Source organism: Nicotiana attenuata, unplaced genomic scaffold, assembly GCF_001879085.1.
Source record: "Nicotiana attenuata strain UT unplaced genomic scaffold, NIATTr2, whole genome shotgun sequence".
NCBI lineage: Eukaryota > Viridiplantae > Streptophyta > Magnoliopsida > Solanales > Solanaceae > Nicotiana > Nicotiana attenuata.
In genome coordinates, this window is record NW_017670606.1 from 309595 (window position 1) to 317061 (window position 7467).

The window sequence follows — 7467 nt, forward strand, 5'->3', positions numbered from 1 at the left end:
AGTTTTTCCAGACAGCTGAAGCCTAAGCAAAAGGTAATATGAATTTATTCTACCTACCAGGTGTGAAGGGGAAAAACTTGAAACCTTAGAATGACTAATCATACTCAGCTAGACCAGTACCTCAACTTATTTGTACTTTCCCAAAGCGATTCTAAAGAGTACGTTTGTTGCATTGACTCCTGCAAGTTAGGATGAATATTCTAGCTTAAGTTTAATCTACACTTGTTTAGTTCAAGTCTATTGGAGCAGTTAAAGTAATTCTCAAATTTACTAGAGTCCTTAAAGTAATCCTCCGGCACACACAGTTTTTTTTTCGATTACCAAGAAATTCCCCCGTAAGTGCTGGCCTAACCCTAGTTGGCCAACAGGTTCGAAACTCGGTAGACGATGAGTGCATCCCTCTACTCTTAAGTACCAAGCTTCATGTTAGTAGTAGGTTTCGAACTCGTGACTTGCTCCCAGTTCACAAGGTTGCCCAAGCAATATGCTTGTCTTTTTTCTGAAACATGTGCTTGGAAGGATTAACAATCAAAGAAAAGGGAGAAACCACCTCTTGAATAGCCACGTGAAACTACAAATTATTACGCAATGAGAACTTGACATGTGCTTGGGAAAGATTGAAAACAAAAGACAAGAGAGAAACCATCTCTTGAATCGCACATTCTTGGATTATAACCTTTCCCCCCCCCCCCCCCAAAAAAAAAAAAAAAACAAAAGTGCTTGTACACTGACAATAAAAGAAAAGGGAGAAAGCACCTCTTGAATTGCCATGTGAGAAACCATAAATTACTACGCTGAAAACTTGAAGTGCATCCCATGTTCAAAAAGGGATAATACATAAATATCCCCTCGAACTTGTTCTGTTTTTTCAACTGCACACTTTAACTTTGCGGGGGTCCTCTTACACCCCTTAGACTTGTTAGAAGTAGTATCAATACCTCCTCCTCCTCCTTCTTCTTTCACTGTTTCAGCGTCCAAATAGCAGCGAAATGCTGGCGAATTTTTTTCCCCTTCGGTTCTTTCTTCTCCTTCTTCATTTTCTTGCATTGTTGTAGTGATAGAAAGATTAAAATGCTGCCCATTTTTTCGTTTCAGTTATACTACCCTTTTTCTTATTTTCATATCCTTTATTCTTAGCTACTTTGTCCCTAGTTGATGAAGAAGAAGAAGTTGAGGAAGATGACGTGCAATATAATAATGATAGTGGAATACAAGAATTTGACAATCTTGTAGAAGAATAGGATGCTCATTTTGTGCTTTAATTGATGCTACTCTTTAGTTTTTACATTGAAGTATTGAATATTTGCTTACAGTTACATGTGTTGTCTATGCAATATTTGTTTTAATATTTTATTTTTAAATTCTGCTTCACTTCAAAAAAGAGAGCGCTTCGATTCTCGCTTTAAGCGAAAAGGAGCTTGTCGCTTTTCCTTGCTTCACGCTCTTCACAACACTGCTTTTTCTTTTATTTTTCCTTCTATGTCTTCTTCTCCGACCGATTAAATCTCCTCGCCGGAAAATATGTCCGGCAATCGAAAACAAACTTTCTGTGGAAGTCGTAATAGCCATAACACCTTCAACCATCTTACCGCGAAGAACCACCACAATTCCACCAGAAAACACCTCTAGCACCGCACTCTGTCCCCGTTCTTTTTTCTTGCATGGACACACCACTGCCAACCAACTAGACACAAAGTATTAATGCCAGTTTTCCTTTCAAGACTCATTTTATACTTTTCAACAAACCAAAGCTATGCCTAATTAGCAAGCCCGAGTCATGATATATATCCCCACCCCCGTTCACTTTTCCACCATTACAACAACAACAATCACAACCCAGTAGAATGCAACATGTGGGGTCTGTGGATGGTAGTGTGTACGCAAACCTTACCCCTACCCTGGGAAGGTGGAGAGGTTGTTTTCGACTGACCCTCGACTCAAGAAAGATGAAAAGAAACAGTAGAAATGCGCAATATCAACCAAAAGGGATAGAAAGATAGTAACAACAATCACATGGCCAGAAAAATAGATGGAAGCAGTGTTGTGAAGAGCGTGAAGCGAGAAAAAGCGACAACCCCCATTTCGCTTAAAGCGAGAAGCGAAGCGCTCGCTTTTTTGAAGTGAAGCGGAATTAAAAAAAAAAATTAAAATAAATATTGCATAGACAACACATGTTTATTGTAAGCAAATGTTCAATACTTCAACGTAAAAACTAAATAGTAGCATCAATTAAAGCACAAAATGAGCATCCTATTCTTCTACAAGATTGTCAAATTCTTGTATTCCACTATCTTCTTCTTCTTCATCAACTAGGGACTAAGAAAGGCAATAAGAACTAAGAATAAAGGATATAAAAATTAGAGGAAGGGGTTAAAAACTGGGCAGAGAGAGAAAAACCCAAGGATTGGCAACAATTCTGAGAAAGAACCGAAGGTAAAAAAAAAAATTCGCCTACATTTCGCTGCTATTTGGACGTTGAAACAGTGAAAGAAGAACAAGAAGAAGAAGAAGGAAAATCAAAACATACCCGTTGCTGTTGAAGACTTGAAGAAGAAGAAGAACCCTAGTCGCCTCTAGTCGTTGTTGAAGATGCTCTGCTGAAAACCCTAAATACATTGAAACTCGTTTTTAATAAAATAGGACCTGGCTTCTGTTTAAAATAAAGAAGCAGTCTTTTCCTTCGCATCGCTACGCTTGGTCGCTTCTCGCTTTTTAGTGGGAAGCGGTCGCTTTGTTATACCCGAGTCGCTTCACATGGGGAAGCGGGCACTGTGGCGCTTCGCATCGAGGAAGCGAGCGCTTTCGCTAACACTGGATGGAAGAAACAGTAGCAACAAGCAATAATACTAACAAGATATTAAGAAACCGAAACGAAAGATAATAGGAAAACAACATGAAATACTAGCAATCTAAGACAAGAAAAACTACTAGACTAACCCTAAAACCATCGTTATGGAACAGAAATATGGTAGAATACCTACTAACCTTCTACCCTAATTCTCGACCTCCACACCCTCCTGTCAAGGGCCATGTTCTCGGTAAACTGAAGCCGATCCATGTCCTGCCTCATCACCTCTTCCTAATACTTCTTAGGCCTCCCTCTACCTGTACTCATACCCACCATAGCCAACCGCTCGAACTTGGGCATCTAAGCTTCTCCTCTTTACATGCCCGAACCATCTCAACCTCGGTTCCCGCATCTTGTCCTCCACGGGGGCCACACCCACCTACATCCAGATATCTTTATTCCTAATCTTATCCAACCTGGTTCACCTGCACATCTATCTCAATATCCATCATTGCTACCTAAAACTTCTTTAAATTTCTTTTCTCTTCTATGATCGCCCTCACTGGTATTCCACTTTTTACACATAGATGGGTTTTGAAGATATTTGTAGAACAAGCCTGGTTTTAGGATTAGGCTTTTCCTCAATGTTGATCAAAAATCAATAAAGATAGCACCACGAAAAAGGGTCGCCTCTTGACTTTTGCACCACACCCAATACACCTTCTCCGATCTTCCTCATAAAATTTCTTCTTATTTGATAAGACAAAATCAATGCCTGGTCTTGAAATGGAGAACGTCTAAGACTGAGGGTTTGAGTTTCCGGTCAGCGTGAGTTTTGGCCAAGGATGTAACTCATTCGAACTCGTATACGCCAGATTTTTTTCATTTTTAAAAAGCACAAATGACAGAATAAAAAAGTGAAAAAGAAAGCAAAAACAAATCTTTTGGAATACAAAAGTAAAATGACGTGAAAAATAAGGTGTTATGGGTGAGATGCACCACCAGCTTTAAATCTCGGGCAAATTTAAAGTGTGCAGTTGAAAAAAGGGGACAAGTTTGAGGGGGGATTTATGTATTATCCCAATTCAAAAACCAAATGGCAGCAAACATAAACAAAGTGATAACTATAGTAGACAAGATGTTACCTAATCATGATTCCCAGACAAGTGTTGCTTAATCATGAAAAGATATTACTCCCCTGAAAATTGACAGTACACACACACATAAACTTCAGAATTAAGAGAGTATTCAAAATAATTCTTTCAGTCACGAAGAATCATAATCATTTATAACCAATTGAAAACTAAAACACTAAACTAATGAAAAAAAATAGAAAAATGCAAAAATTTAGATAGACATAAAACTTGTCATGATGTAGAAAATTGAGTACTGACTTTACGTGTGAAGGAGAAGTGACAAACCAAACTGGAGATATGCTTGTAGAACCCACTTGCCAACTCCATCAAGCATACTTTCAATCATCACCAAAGTTGAAATTACATGCCTGCACGTACCCATTTTCTTTATCTACATACCTCGACCAAAGAGGCCGAAATTGGTTCATTGCAATATAGAGCCATGGTTTCATATTCCTATTGAAGTGGACCACTGCAGCATTACTGATCTCATCCATGCTAATGCTTGGATTGTAGCCAAGCCCCAAAACATGCCAAGACTTATCAAGTGGCTTTGTTGTGGAGTAAAATGTGATAAAGCCCGGAGGCAATTTACCCAATTTCCATATTGTCCAATTTTCATTCTGCAGATATTAGCAGCTCTATTGGTTAGAATGAATATACTTGCAATAAAAATAGTCCTGGAACAAGTAACTTAAGCCCAATGCAGAAATAGGACAATGTGGCTTTTAACAATATCTACAAACCCTAGAGTGTAAGTACATGCACAATTTGGCGAAGCACAAGACATCTGCAAGCACTAATGGGAGAGGGAGAGATATACGCTTAATAGAAAAGACTATGACTGCAACTAAATCTAGAAACTAAGATATTTAAAGAAGATAACTGTATCTCACCATGCTCTGCCAGGAATGGTACTCCTCAATGGTACTCCCAGCATCTAAGTCAAAGAAGTTCATTCCATAAGCCCATGCACATGCCTTGGGGTTAAACTTCTCTTTGATCAATGGATGTGAGAAATTCATGTATTGCGCATATCTGTGGAATGAACAGATACATGTCTCTACAGCTCCATTCACCTTACCATCCATATCTATCTTCCAGAGGCCTGTCAAATCCCTCTGAACAACTATATCATCGTCCAAGAACAAAATCCTATGCAGCTTGGGTACATTTCGGGCAAATAGAATCTAAGGTGGTTTGAAATTGATAGATACTTGGGGTTCCTGAATTTCATATTATTGGCATCCTTGGTTGCATTCTCGAGCTTATTACTAAAGTAAAATTGATGCATCTTTGCAGATTCAAGTTGCCTTGTACTGGAACATAAGAGGACTTCAAGAACTTATAATCTTCAACAGCCTTCACTTCAATGTGAGCTCCGCTGTAATCTTTCATCTTGAACATAACTTGCATAGCCCCAAGATTCATCTTATCGTCACAACATGGAACACGTGCTGCGATGGGTCTTTCGAGTTCTTTACAGCTGAGTTCATCACGACTGAAGCAGCCAGCACATTGTCAGAGAAAAGTGCATACTGATAAAGCTTAGGATCCCCAAACTCCAATGGAGTAGAGTTCCCATCATCTACATACTTCTCTGGACGCGCAATTCGTTCATCCATTAACCTCATTTACAAACAATGCAGGCTCTTCGGAATAGACTTTGCAGCTATCAGACTAGAAAAAGTGCCTTGTTCCTTTGTCTCAGTTAATTGCTCGACTGCAAAAATAGTGTCTTTTAGCTTCTGAATCTTTAATTGATTATCGAAAGACTCTTTTGCCTCTTCAACAACTTGTTGAGTGGCTTTAATTTGATCCTTCACATCCTTCTCAAACTGCCTAAGCACCGACTCATCAATGGACTTAGCATCTGACTCAAACAACACACTGTATGGAGGTTTTGTGACCAGATACGTTAAGTTGCCAGATAACTCAGGCAAATACTCTGCCAAGTTTGGAGTTTTCAAGCTTCACCTTTCTAGCATAGGAAGCATAAGCCAGAGCCAAAGCGCGGTGGTCATCTGCTTGCTCCCTGATCTGACCAAGCCTTGGCTTCAAAGGATCCGATTTCAAACCTAGAATTGACCTACGGTACAATCCAAATCCATACAAATCCTTCGAGAAACCCTATTTAAACAAAAATCAAGCAACTAATACAAATAAATGCATAATTTCAGCCATAGATAAATGCACAAATAAATGCATGCAAAAATTCAAATTACAGCATAGAAAATGAAGAGCAACTACAATCACTAATCAAAGCACGTCATTTACGAGATGATAATAGACAATTAAAGTTTCCAAATTTGAGATCTCGGTGACTGAGAGAATAAAATAAATTACAGTAATATAATAAAATAAAATAAAATAATTCAACATAAGCATCTATTTCATGAAGAAAAGAGTCATAGAAGGAGAAATGCGAGCGGTAGGACTTACGAGGCGGTGATCGGAGGTATCGTCGGAGGAGATGAAGAGAAAAGAGGAGAAAGATAAGAAAAAGAAAACGGCGACAGTGAGAGAAAGGGAGAAGAACTTAAAGGTGAATCCAGTGGCTCGAAATGCGGTGCCGGAATAGCCAATTCTTCTCACAGAGAGTGAAATTCGAGAGCTCCGAAGAGCCATTGATTGAAGATACAGCCAGGGGCACACACAGCTGCCTTACTGGGGGAGAACAAGATTAGTGTCGTTAATTTTTTACTAACTGATGTGTTTATCTCGGGTGTGTAGTTATCCTTTTATTGTTCTTCTTTACTTACTAGTCCTTCGATTTTATTTTATGTGAACTAGCTTCAATGGGCACCAAATTTAAAAAAGAATAAGCATTTGGAATTTTATGTGAACTAGTTGTTTGGCTCAAAAGTTAACGATATACTTTGTAAGCGATAAAACAATCAAAAATAGTAAAGGGTAAATCGTAATCAAATATAATAAGCCTAGAGATGCAAAGATGATAATATTGTTGTGATATTGCAAAGTGATAATGTTTACCAATAAGATACTTTCGTTAGAGGTAGAGATATAGAGAGAGAAAGCCAGAAAAATGAGAGAGTTGTATTAGATCAGATGCCCCTTTTACAATGTGGAGGTCTCCTTTATATAATAGGAGAACTTCCTCGAAAGAATCAAAAAGTTACAAAGATAGGTAACGTCTCCCTAGTGTGGACGCTGAGTTCTAAACGATGTCGCTTTTGTCCTCACGGCCGAGTCGTACCCGCTACGTTGGTCGGCGTACACTCATTGGGCGTGCCCACTAGCGTAGGGATACTGAGGGTCAAATTTGACCCTATACAGTTAGTCCCTCCGCTCGTTGGAGACGCGTTCGGTGGGCGTCTTCGACGGGCGGAAATACGAACCTCGGCTTAGGAGAATTTGACCTCGACCAGGGGCGGCAATATGAATGAAGTGAAACATATGACGTTGTTGAGCCGCTGGCGCGTGGCTTCCTTTTTGGAATGATGTCATTGCCTGTATGCATCATCATTATATTTGCCCCCGAGGCGGTTCAGAGGATGAAGTGACGTTTTGGTTTCCGGTGCA

At 39.3% G+C, this 7467-nt stretch overlaps 1 pseudogene; it reads right to left on the reverse strand.

Moving 5' to 3' along the window:
• Nucleotides 1–4032: 4032 nt before the first annotated feature.
• LOC109241460 lies at nucleotides 4033–6632 on the reverse strand (annotated as a pseudogene).
• Between the last annotated feature and the right edge of the window lie 835 nt (nucleotides 6633–7467).